A 12381-nucleotide genomic window follows, 5' to 3' on the forward strand; every position below is an offset into this window, starting at 1 on the left:
CTCCTGTGGCTCAGATTCCTCATGTGGAACGTGAAGGCCAATAACAGGACTGTTGTGAGAATCCTAACAGCCCAATACATCCCTCTGAACTCACTTTTCAGACCATCCTGGCTGTAGCACTTATTGCTGAAGAGCAGAGCCTTGGAATTCAAACAACCTGGGATTAAATCTTGGCTCTGACTATTCCTCTTGCCAGTTGCGTATCATGGGGAAAGTTGCTTCATCCCTCTGTAGGTAGTTCTCATTCATAATATGGGATTATTAATAGGTATCCCATAGAAGTAAATGGGGGGATTAAGTAAGCCAAAGTATGTAGAGTACCTGGCTCAGAGTAGGCAAAAAGCGGTAACTTATTTTTTTTTTTTCCTTTTTTGAGACAGAGTTTTGCTGTGTTGCCCAGGCTGGAGTGCAGTGGCACAGTCCTGACTCACTGTAACTTCTGGCTCCCAGGTTCAAGCAATTCTCCTGCCTCATCTTCCCGAGTAGCTGGCATTACAGGCACATGCCATCATGCCTGACTAATTTTTGGTATTTTTAATAGAGACGGGATTTTACCATGTTGGTCAAGCTGGTCTCAAACTCCTGACCTCAAGTGATCTGCCTACCTGGACCTCTCAAAGTGCTGGGATTATAGGCATGGGCCACTGTTTCTGGCCAAAGGGTGGTAACTTTTAATGTTTGGGCCATAAATTAGAGATGGGATGGCCAAATTAGGAGTCTAAGCCGGCCCTCCACTTTTGTGTTTGCCAGCTACTTAGGTTGGGGAGCAGTGGGAGCCTGAACATCACAGCCTCAGGCACGGTCCAGGGCCCCATCCACTGGCCTTGAAGAATGATGACTAATTGTGGAATGTTGCCTGGCTTCTCTACAATGAGGATTGTTATGTGTCTAGTTTTGAACTGGACTATTAGGTATTAGAGCTTTCTGTGCTGGTAGTCAACTGAGAAAACACTGGGATAAGCATGTGGGGAGTGGGTTTCTCTTATTAAGCTTTATTTTTAGTGTTATTGTATGACTTGTAGATGAAGATTCTCACTGACTTTTGGGCCTGCAGAAGCAGGGGCTACCATTGTTGGCCCTTGGAGATGAACATGGTATTGTTCCAAATTCATTTCTGCATCATTCATGCATTTGCAACTTCAGAGTGGGGCTAACCATTATCTTTTTATAAAGGTACCTCTTTTCCTGGGCTTTCCAGAATGCCATGTCTCCTTTCTCCTTCCTTCCTGATGATAGAAGAGGCAATGCTGCCTGGTGTGCTGACTAAAGCAAGGATTCTGGAGCTAGACTGCTTAGGTTTGGATCCAGCTCCATACTTTGGCTGTGCTACCTTGGGCCAATTTTTTGTCCTCTTGTGGTTCAAATTCCTCATGTGGAACATGAAGGCCAGTATTAGGATTGTTGTGAGAATTCAATGAGTCAATATGAATTGCATGTGGAACAGATCTGGGTAATAGTAAGTGCTATGTGCGTTTGTGCCATGAACTAGTTCTAGATGCTTTACAAACATATTAACCAACCCTCACAACAACCTTATAAGAAAGCACTGAGAAAACAGAAGCTTAGAGGTGTCCCGATCTGTATCCCCATTTCACAGCCTGAGAAAACAGAAGCTTACGGAGGTTAGCTAGTGTGAGATCACAGAGCTAGTAGGTAGTAGAGTTGGGAATTAAGCCCAGGTTTTTCTGTCTACCTGTAAAGTCTATATTCTTGATCACTACTTACCCACTGTTCTGTCATAGGCGTTTTACATTTTTGCCTTTTTTTTTTTTTAAAACGGAGTCTTGCTCTGTTGCCTAGGGTGGAGTGCAGTGGTGCAATATGGTCTCACTGCAATCTCCACCTCCTGGGTTCAAGCGATTCTCCTACCTCAGCCTCCCGAGTAGTTGGGACTACAGGCGTGTGCCACCACGCCAGGCTAATGTTTTTGTATTTTTAGTAGACACGGGGGTTTTACCATGTTGCCTATGGCTGGTCTTCAAGTCCTGGCCTTAAGTGATCCACCTGCCTCAGCCTCCCAAAGTGCTGGGATTACAGGTGTGAGCCATCACACCCAGCTAAAAGATTTTTTGAAAACACATTCTTCTCCAGCATGTTTGGGAAATTTGTTGACTCTACCTGGCTACCTTAGAGAAAGAGTATCTATCTCTTTTCTCCTGACTACAGATATGTGAGAACTCAAGATGAAAGTGGGGAACTAGCATCAGTGAATTCTCAGAAAGCACTGGTGACCCGGGAATAGATGAGGTCAATTTGTGCCTTATCTACTGACCTATTGCTTTAGACTTGGTTAGAGCTCAGCTCGATTCCAGCTGGCCCAACCAACAAAGTGTACTAGTGGAATGAATTCCAGAAACATATGAGTCCTGAGGAGACTCATTCTTCCTAGCCTGCTCTTTGCAGAGCACAAAACCCGAAGCTTCACTAGGTTACTTCCTTGATTCCACTGAGTCATCTGCTTCCAGAATACTCCTGAACGAACGAATAGACGGGTAACACACAGGTGAGCCATGAGAATTATCAGCGTTGTCCGACGGTAAGCGTGTTTGTCTTTAACACCAGTGTCTGACTAAACAGCTACTCCTATTTCTTAAATTCTTTAGGGCACACTAAACATCTTCCATGTGGTCTAAGTGCTAGAAGGGAAATGGATTCAGCCACTTTTTGAAGGTGACTCGAAACTCTTCTCTCAAAATACTCAACAACCTTTATTTTACAACGTAGTTTTAAGAAATGCGGGTGGAGGGGAGAAATGCTTGTCTAAAGTGGGAAGCCACAAGAGAAAGCCCTGAGGCATCCAGAGGCTTGGTTTCACCTGCCAGCCATCAGGGACCAATTGTGGAGCTGAAGCAGCTCCAAGTTCTCATTGGTCCGCAGCCAGGGGGAGGCGTGGCTTCAGGTATAAAAAAGAGGAAACCTGGCAGGGCTGTGGGCTGCTGGCTGCTTTGCTGGTGGGTGGTGTTGGGGCTCGGTTGGGTAGTGTTTTTTCCAAAGCTTTCTTCGCGTGTGAGGTTCTAAGAAGTTCTCTGCTGGCTGGAGGGGTGGGTGGAAAGGACCACAACTCTCAAGGGAAACTTTGGTTAGCCTCCTTTAGAAGTGAAAGCCGAACAAAGAAAAAAGCGGAGGGTATTTAAGCAAGCGGACTTAAGGAACTCGAAAGAACTAGGCTTTGTGTGTGAGAAGAAAATATCTCCTAGGTCACGGCAACTCCCTGAAGTCATTTTGGCAGGCTGGTCTCCTCTTGAAGATACAAATAGGAGAAACTTCTCCAGTTACTGTGGTTTCTTGGGGTTGGTTCTTTTAGAAGCTTAAAATAGGATATTGAATTGAGGTTTCCTCTCTTATGCTGAAGTCTTACTTTCTCGGAAGGCTCCTGTCTTGATCTGTCTAATCTCTATCTATACTTTCCAAACTGCTCTTCTAGCGAACTTACTGAAGTCAAACTCTAAGATAAGTACACGGGTTTAGAGGTTCTATCTTTAAAGCAAGCGCAGCAATCTTTAGGGATAGTTAAGTGACTTCCTTTTAGCTTTCAGCTGGAATCCCAAAGTCTTTCTTAAACGCCTGTCTAAAGTAATGGCGGAAAGTGAAAAGCTAGCCTCTCACATCTTCGGAGACTAAAAACTAGGTCTACTTGGATGAAAGCCTTAAAATGTAGATAAACCTTGAATTAAGTTTGAGGGTAGGAATTGTCCTTTTGTGACTTACTGGTAAAGAATAAAACTAAAATGAACTAAAAGCATATGGCTTTTAAGATCCCTTATGAGGATGTTAGGATCTTAATTATTCAGTAGGAAGCAGCTGTCTGCCTTGAAGACTCAACCTGTGGGCAATTTTAAACTGACCTTCCACCTGGATGTGGAAGTGAGACTTGTTGACTGACAAGCCTCGGGTAATGTCAGACTGACTCACCTGAAAGCACTTCTGATAGGTGTTCAAAACTTTGCAATAGTGAGGAAATTTCATCTAGCTTAAACAGATGGTGGCTAGCATGAGAATGGGCATTTCTTTTTCCTTACTAGGAAAGGCAAACCATCTGTCATGGAACAGATGAGGTGGGATCTTAGTGACAGACTTAAGAGCACCTAGCGTGATGGATACGTTCATTATTTTGACAGTTTCACAGGTGTTATGTAGCAAGTTACATAGGGCAAATATTCTTGCATGCCAGTTATAGAAGGTGCTCTTCAAAACCATGTCCAGCCACGTAGGTTCTTGTGCCTTAAAACCTGAATAAGGGTAAATATACGGGTAGGGTCATGAAGCATTGTCTCCCCTCATCCCCATCAGCATGGAGTTAGTTTCTCCACATGCTCCTTGCAAAGCAGGACTCGAGAAGAGCAGAGTTCTTTGCTTCATGTAGATAATCTGTTCAAGGGTTGTCTCCTAGGCTGACCATCCACTTGACAAATCTGGGATCTTGAAGCCCAAGACTTTGCAATACTGTGTTAAATGCTGTAACTAGAACATGGGTGGGGTGCTGGGGCCGGGAAGGATCCTGCAGGATGGTCAGGGTTGTCAGCAGATGGCCTTGTTTTTCCAGTTACTTGACACTGAAAACCAGTCTTCTGATTATTCTGTGGCATTCTCACCAGTACTCATGTCCTTTTACTGATAGCAAAACTTTTTCTCTGCTTATAGGAATTTCAGAAGTTGATAGAGCAGTGACTTAATCCTGCCAAATAGGAGTTTGGTCAAACTTAAGTGCATGGTATGGATGCCTTATCTCACTAATTCTCTTCCTGCTTATTTGTAAACTTAACTGCAAGAGCTAAGAGAAATAGAAACGCTAACTTCAAAACTAATACTCAGGGTGGTGGCTCACGCCTTTGATCCTAGTACTTCGGGAGGCTGAGATGGGGGTGGATCACCTGAGGTGAGGAATTTGAGACCAGCCTGGCCAACATGGTGGAAACTCTATTGCTAAAACAAATTAGCTGGGCATGGCGGCAGGTGCCTGTAATTCCAGCTTCACAGGAGGCTGAGGCAGGGGAATCATCTCTTCAACCTGGGAGACAGGTTGCAGCGAGCTAACACCATCGCCCTCTAGCCTGGGCAACAAGAGCTAAACTCCCTCTCTAAAATCAAAAAAACGAAGAAATACTGCTAGGTAGCTGAGGAAAGAACAGGACTTCACACCTAGACTAACAGTGAAGACACTGGAAAGTTCATCTTTTCCACCATCTCTTCCATGTAAGGCAGCAAAATAACTTATCTTCCTATTCGATTACCTGTAGTATCAACTGCAGGTGGGTCCTATAGAACTGTTGCCTAGGTAGGTGTTACTGCATAGGCTTCTGGGGCATGCCACGTGGTTCTAGAAAAACTCACATGGCTCAGGAGACAAGTTTAAAGTTGTGGTTGGAGAAGCAGTGTAGAAGGGGCTGAAACATCCAAATGTCAACTTCCTCTTACAACAAGATGTGGAGTAGTGCAGAATCCAGTCAGCGGCAGTCCCGCCGTTCCTAAGGCTGCTTCACTTATGTACTTCTGAGCTTTGGCCTGATGTGCATTATCTGTCTTGCAACTGGGCTCACTCCAATCTGAACTTCTGATGTCTCTTAAAGCTTGCCGGAGACCCAGATCTTAGTAACTCAAATCCTTGCTGTCCCTCAGGGATAGCCTCACTTTGAAAATCCTCAGTTGTGCCAAGACCACCAAAGGTTCAACTTTTTGGGTTTCTGCCTAGTGTCTAGTGTCTACATAGAGCTGCTCAATGCCAGAGGCCAGTGGCTTCTTTACCAGGAAACTGATGTTAGCTGTATCACTTCTTGGCCCCAAATGTGTCTAAAACGGTCCTTGGATGAAGACAACTCTGTACTCCTAACCGTAAGCCATTCAGCTGAGACGTTAAGTGGTCAACAGTGAGAGAACTAAGTGATAGAAATTGGAACCGGGTGTACTGAATCTCTCTCCTCTAGGAGAAGCTGCTCATTTCTTGAGGGATTTGTTAAAGGTAACTTCGCAAGACCCACTTCCTCCCAATCTACACATTGGTAGCCAGTAGTACGTGTTTAATTTAGGCCAGTAACTTTTAAGTCCTTGGAATTGACACAATCTGGCAAACTAAGACTGTTCTAGGGGTGTCAAGAAGCATGTAAGCAGAACCGTCTTACTAACCTACCATCCTAAGGAACCCAGAGAATCCGAGGCATTGGAACGGTCTCTGAGGGGTCTCAACATACTTCTGATTGAGATGCTTGCCCACTAGAGTTCTCTGAATCAGTCCCTGATGAGGGAGGCACCTCAAGCTTGCAGCCGTGGTCACAGAAATGCCACATCTAGGTCTAATCCTGTTTCTGCAGCAGATTTCGGCTTACTGCTTACTCTGGGTCTCATGGCTCCTGTGATAGTTTCAGAACTGTAGGTCTGATCTTCAATGGGAGTGGCCTTAAGGTGTTCTCACTAGGGAGCCTGGGCTCACTGTGAATTCTTTGATCCATAAAGCAACTGTAACGTCTACAAATGGCTTTCTAAGATCTGACTTAAATGGCTGGGATCTTTTTCCTCGGGGAATAGATTGAATAGCCCAAGAGTGAGAGCAGGTGGCCGGAAGGTTCTCCAGCTGCCATCCAAACAAATGCTTTATCTAGCAATGTTCATGAGGCAGGTGATGGAGCCAGTAACTGCTGGTAGCAAAGGAGCCTTCTGAAGCATTTGTGTCGGGTTGGCCTGACTGGTCTGGAGGGATTAGTTAACACCCTGGTGCACTGAGCAGACTCCTCAGGGGGGAGTCCTTGCCCTCCAGGAACTTAAAACATAGCTTGAAGGAACACAAAGACCCAGCCGTGGCTCACGTTACTTAATGGCAATGGAAAATGGGTGAGGGAGTGCTGGCTGCTAATTCCAACTGACTTTCAAGTCGGGGCTTTTTCCTATAAAGTAATTCTCAGCAGAGTAGATCTCAGCTCTGGCCTAAACGCGTTATTACAGTACCCTTGTGTATCTAAATTCTCGTGTCTAATCTGACACAATCTTTCCCAACAGGGTGACAGGCTCGGGCCCTCTAGGAAGTACAAAATGAGGGGGATGGAACTTGTCTTCAGTAGGAAAGCCCTGTAGATGACAATGTGGTCTTGATGTGGTGGCCTGGTGAGGTGCATGGCTAAGTTGAGATGGGGAAAGAAGCCTGGGAATGCCCAGGGTGACTTCTGGTCTATGCTGCTGCTGTTGAAACAGTCTAGAGACTTTGTAGAGATGCTAAAATTAGTCCTGATCAACAGGACAAGTAATCAAAGGGACCTAATGGACCATGTGCCTTTGGGCCTGGGGTTGGGAACTCCCAGGTAGAAGGGGATATGGTGTTATAAACGGGAATCTTGTGATTTGTCTAGTTCTGAAAATGCTTCTCTCCAAGAATCTCTCAACTTACGTTTGAAAGTATTCTTGGAATGCTTCCAAAACGAGCTTTGTGCATGCTCTTTAGAGGGAATTGATAGGAGCCTCTAGAACAGTGCCAAGATACACGAGCCAAAAGTACAAGCCACATATAGTCAGCCCGGTTAAAGACAAAATGAGTACCTTTTAACCCAAGAGATACTTAGACATGTAACAGCTTACTGTTACTGAGCCTTTGAAGTCTGGTACACATTTTAAACTTAGTGCATCAGTTGATGAGTCCCATCAAGTGCTCCATGCCTAGGGCCTATCCCATTGGAGAGTACAGCTCTAGATTAAATGTGTTAAGTTTCATCTTAATTCACTTGTTACCAGCTTTAGGGAAATGCTGCTCTAAAATGACTGGAGGGAGGCATCAGTACTGCTGTGAATGCAAATCCTTGGAAATTTCCAGGAATTGGTACGCTGGAACCACTTGTACTGCTTGGACTTTGTCAGAATGGTTGTAACACAAAGGCATTCTAGGTCAGCAATATGACCATTTCCATGCCCCTAGCAATCGCTTTGGTTATTGCTCATAAGCTTTGTCCTGGCATATCTAAAGCACCTATTCCAAAGCTCGTTTTAGTCACTTGTTCTGAGCACAGGAAATGGGAAGAACACAAGTAGCTCTCATTCACTATCTTCCAGTTTTCAGTTTGGGTTACTGGTATCCAGATCCTGGACCAACACAGTGAAAGGTTACTGGTATCTAGAGATCAAGTACTTGAGAACATTTAACATCTATGCTGGAGTGCCTGATTGCCTATCTCAAAAGCTGACAGGGCCGTGACTCCCCTTCCTATTATGCTTAGGCTGGTGTGTGCTTTTCGGCAATGTGCTATATTAGCTTTCTAAGCCCACAGGACTATAGATGGGTGTCTGTTTCTCTGACCTGTCAGAGCTGTGGGGAGGCTGAAGGGCAGGCAGCCCCAGGCTGACGCTGGGCTGGGCTGCTGCAGAGCCAGCCTCTGCAATAGAAAGGCAGCAGTCACCATGTCTGTTCAACAACCTTCACCTGGCCCTGAGAATGTGGACATTCTGAGACATACCTAGGAGGTAGGAAGCTGTCAAATCAGTAGCATTGACATTGCTGAAGTAGTTCCCTTGGGAGCAGTTGACAAAAATACCAGAACATGAACTTGTTCATGAACCCACTTGAGGCCCAGAGTTAACTAAGGGCATTACCTTGGAAGCTCCCGTGCTCTTCCTCTCACTGCTTTCTCTATGCTAGATTATTTGTTACTGATACGGAGGGTAATGAAGAATCTGTTACTGTCTGGCTTTGGGCATGACTTAAGTGAGCCAAATACTTGAGCTCCTCTGGCAAGTGCTTTGCTGTAACCAATTAAGTTGTATAATAGAGTTGGCTATCTTGTCACTTGAATTTAAATATGGAAGAGTTGTTGCCCTCACCTTGTGAGTCTCCACCAACAGCCTCTTGGGGAAGCAACTAACACTTCATGATAACTGGAACAGTGCTTTCTACGACTGTCATCTTGATCTTAATGTTACAGTTAAGCAGAACTTGCTCCATGTTTCACTTACCAAGGAGCATTTGGAAAATTTGTCTTGGGATAGAAACCAATGGCTCCATCAACCCAGCAGCAAAGATGACCAATGTTTTACCCAAACTAAACTTTGGCCAACTCCAGCATAAATAGCACTTATGCAAGAAGAGTCTCCATACCAGTCCTGGTCTTGAGTTAATGTGACATCAACACGACCAAAGATGAGATTGAGACTGGCCAGATGTGTGACCTAATGGAAGACAATTAGTATGCTGGGGTGCCTGACTCTCTATCCCAAAAGCTGAAATGGCTATGGCTCCCCTTTCTATTATACTTAAAGCAGGCTGGAGTGTGCTTTAAGTACATTGAAACAGTCTTGATGGAAACAAAGCCTAGCAACAAAGGGCACAATGTATGGGGAAAACTCACTGGGTTCCATTTGGATTGACTCGGGCTGGAAGAAACAACATGCTGAACTCTCAGCTGTCAGCTTGTCACCTGCCATGTCATAGTTGGGTGACTATCTTGCTTTGTCCAAGAATCCATAGTGTTTGCACAGGTGAAGACCCTCCCTAGTAATGGAAGCTTCTTCCAGTAGACAATTGCAACCATGATTCAGAGGGCTTTTGCTTGAGGTCCTAAATGTCAACATGTGGAATTACATTTAAGTGTTTTGCTTATGATCAGGTACTAAGTGGTCTGACTGCATTTTTCAGCTTGACTGGTAGTAGGCATGCCCTTAGTTCTGTGGGGACACGTACATCTTGAACTAATGGATCTGTTAAACCAGAGTTCTCACAAGTGCTGGCCACTGCTTGCTATTCTGTTCTCCACCCACGCCCACCATTGGTGGGAACTGGGTATTTTAGAATGTCTTTCAAAGATTTCCGTACATCTCAAGGTTGAGACAGACTTGTCAGATCAACAGATGACACACGGTCCCAGATGAACTTGGAAGTAGAACTTCAAACAATATCTTAGGTACCCCCAAATCTATGCCACGTAAACGTTTTGAACCAATACAGCCTCTTTAGATTGAGGAAGCCACACTGGTCGGTGTACTTCATAGTGAATTCCCGACGGCTGTGCAGTTTGTTCAAATTTTTACTGTGTGGTTTCACACCTCTTGGTTACCATGATTCTGGTCAACTCGAGGGGGATTAAGAACAGCTTGGTCCATATATATGGCTACCTCTTTGGGTTCTCAGTATTATGGTTCCATTCTCATGTTCATACTAGTTACTCCTACCTAATCATACACCACTTCCCACCCACCTCTTGTCTTTCTATTAGGGTTATATTCCCTACCCTTAATTCCTACCACTTTAAGTTCTGTTGGATAGTGATCTGATGCCCTGTTAATGTTGCGGGCATTTAAGTCCATATACATTTCCATGAATATGTAGGACTGGTGAGCAGGAACAGACCAGTCATAACTCAACTTGGAAAATATCTGCAAATGTGGACAAGGAATAGTACGTACAAGTCACCCAGACTTCATGCCATTGTTCCTTATAGGAGTAACTGCCTCATAGGGTTTCACTATATAGAGGAAAGAGAAATCTGAGGCCAGAGTGTCACCCTCACAATTTCTCAATCTAGGAAATTATCCATTTTAGGTTGTTTTGAAGTCTTTGCATATACATTTTCCCTTAGAGTGACTTGCTATAGCTTGCCTTGATAACAAATGTCTCAATGGTTTGTGGTTAATGGTTAAGTATAACTCGGATCAATAAGCTAAGGCTCTAAAATTAAAAGCAAGCAGTCGGATGGGTGTCATTCTTTCCTTGCTCAACAGAAAGCTAGATGTCTTCAGACCACTCATGCTACAGGAAATGATTGTTCCCCTGTGCTTACCTGGCTCTTGAGTACACTGACTCAGATGTCACGTATGTAACATGGAGCTTCTATGAAAAGCTTTTGGTGTGGCAAAGTGTAATGGCTTAAATGTCATGAGCTTAGTCATATAAGTGATTGACCAAACCAAATAGACATAAAAGGGTGGAGTCAACCTGTCAAAATTTGGAGCATATCTTGGACAAAGCAGCCAGTTGGTATTCAAGAAGGGTTGTCTTTTTCTCCTTTTTTCCTTGGCCTGTGCCATAACCGCACCTAACAGATTTCTCTGGAGTGCCTTAAAATCAGTTGACTCCATGTTGTATACATGCAATGCATCCATATACCATCTTGTTAACAGTGAAAATCTAGACTAGCACGATACTTGTCTGATTAGTGAGGCAATCAGTACGTACCAGACGAACCGGAAGTGATGGAAATCTTGGAGTTGTTAACATAATCAGTTTCCATTTAAACCGATGTATCTGAGAAAGTATTTATGGGCCTGACCTGCCGGGAACAGGACCTCTCAACTACGCTGTCCTTGTGGTTATCACCTGTATAACGCTCTGAAGCTAATCTGCACAAGGTCTTCCTTATACGAAGTGTATTGGGACCTGAACTTCAGGTTTGGATCCACAACCAGATACTAGTTCTGCAAGAAAAGGTGATGGTATGGTTGTGAAAACCTTCCGCATTCCCTGACTCACCTTGCTGTCACGGGCTTCCTACTCTAATTCCTCATGAAACGTGGTTGACACCTTGTACTCTGACCTCCTAAACAACCCAGTTGTCTCACTGCCCCTGTCTTCCTCTCTAGATTGTTCCAGTCATTCCACTTCTAGCCCTACTAAAACTAGCCTTGATAGAAATCTCCAACCCACAGACTTCTCTACTTTCTCATTCCAGCCGTTGCCTTTATTTCCTTGTTAGTATCTTTAAAGACCTCATTTTCTTCCTGAAGCCCAAGATGCTGAAAGGGAAGAAGGTGGCTCCGGCCCCTCCTGTCGTGAAGCAGGAGGCCAAGAAAGTGGTGAATCCACTATGAGAAAAGGCCTAAAAATTTTGGAATTGGACAAGACGTCCAGCCCAAAAGAGACCTCACCCGCTTTGTAAAATGGCCCCGCTATATCAGGTTGCAGCGGCAAAGAGCCATCCTCTATAAGCGGCTGAAAGTGCCCCCTGCAATTAACCAGTTCACCTAGGCCCTGGACCGCCAAACAGCTACTCAGCTGCTTAAGCTGGCCCACAAGTATAGAACAGAGACGAAGAAAGGAAAGCAGTCTGTTGGCCCGGGCCAAGAAGAAAGCGGCTGGCAAAGGGGACATCCCCACTAAGGGACCACCTGTCCTTCGAGCAGGAGTTAAAACCACCACCTTGGTGGAGAACAAGAAAGCCCATTGGGCGGCCGAGGCAGGTGGATCATGAGGTCAAGAGATCGAGACCATCCTGGTCAACATGGTGAAACCCCGTCTCTACTAAAAACACAAAAAATTAGCTGGGCGTGGTGGCGCGTGCCTGTAATCCCAGCTACTCAGGAGGCTGAGGCAGGAGAATTGCCTGAACCCATGAGGCGGAGGTTGCGGTGAGCCTAGATCGCGCCATTGCACTCCAGTCTGGGTAACAAGAGCGAAACCCCGTCTCAAAAAAAAAAAAG

The 12381-nt window shown here is 44.9% G+C and overlaps 1 pseudogene; it reads left to right on the forward strand.

Moving 5' to 3' along the window:
• Positions 1–11179: 11179 nt before the first annotated feature.
• The window catches only part of LOC101034073 (large ribosomal subunit protein eL8-like), a 33012-nt pseudogene continuing 31810 nt past the window's right edge, over positions 11180–12381 (forward strand).

The sequence above is a fragment of the Saimiri boliviensis genome, chromosome 3 (assembly GCF_048565385.1).
Source record: "Saimiri boliviensis isolate mSaiBol1 chromosome 3, mSaiBol1.pri, whole genome shotgun sequence".
NCBI classification, from domain to species: Eukaryota; Metazoa; Chordata; class Mammalia; order Primates; family Cebidae; genus Saimiri; species Saimiri boliviensis.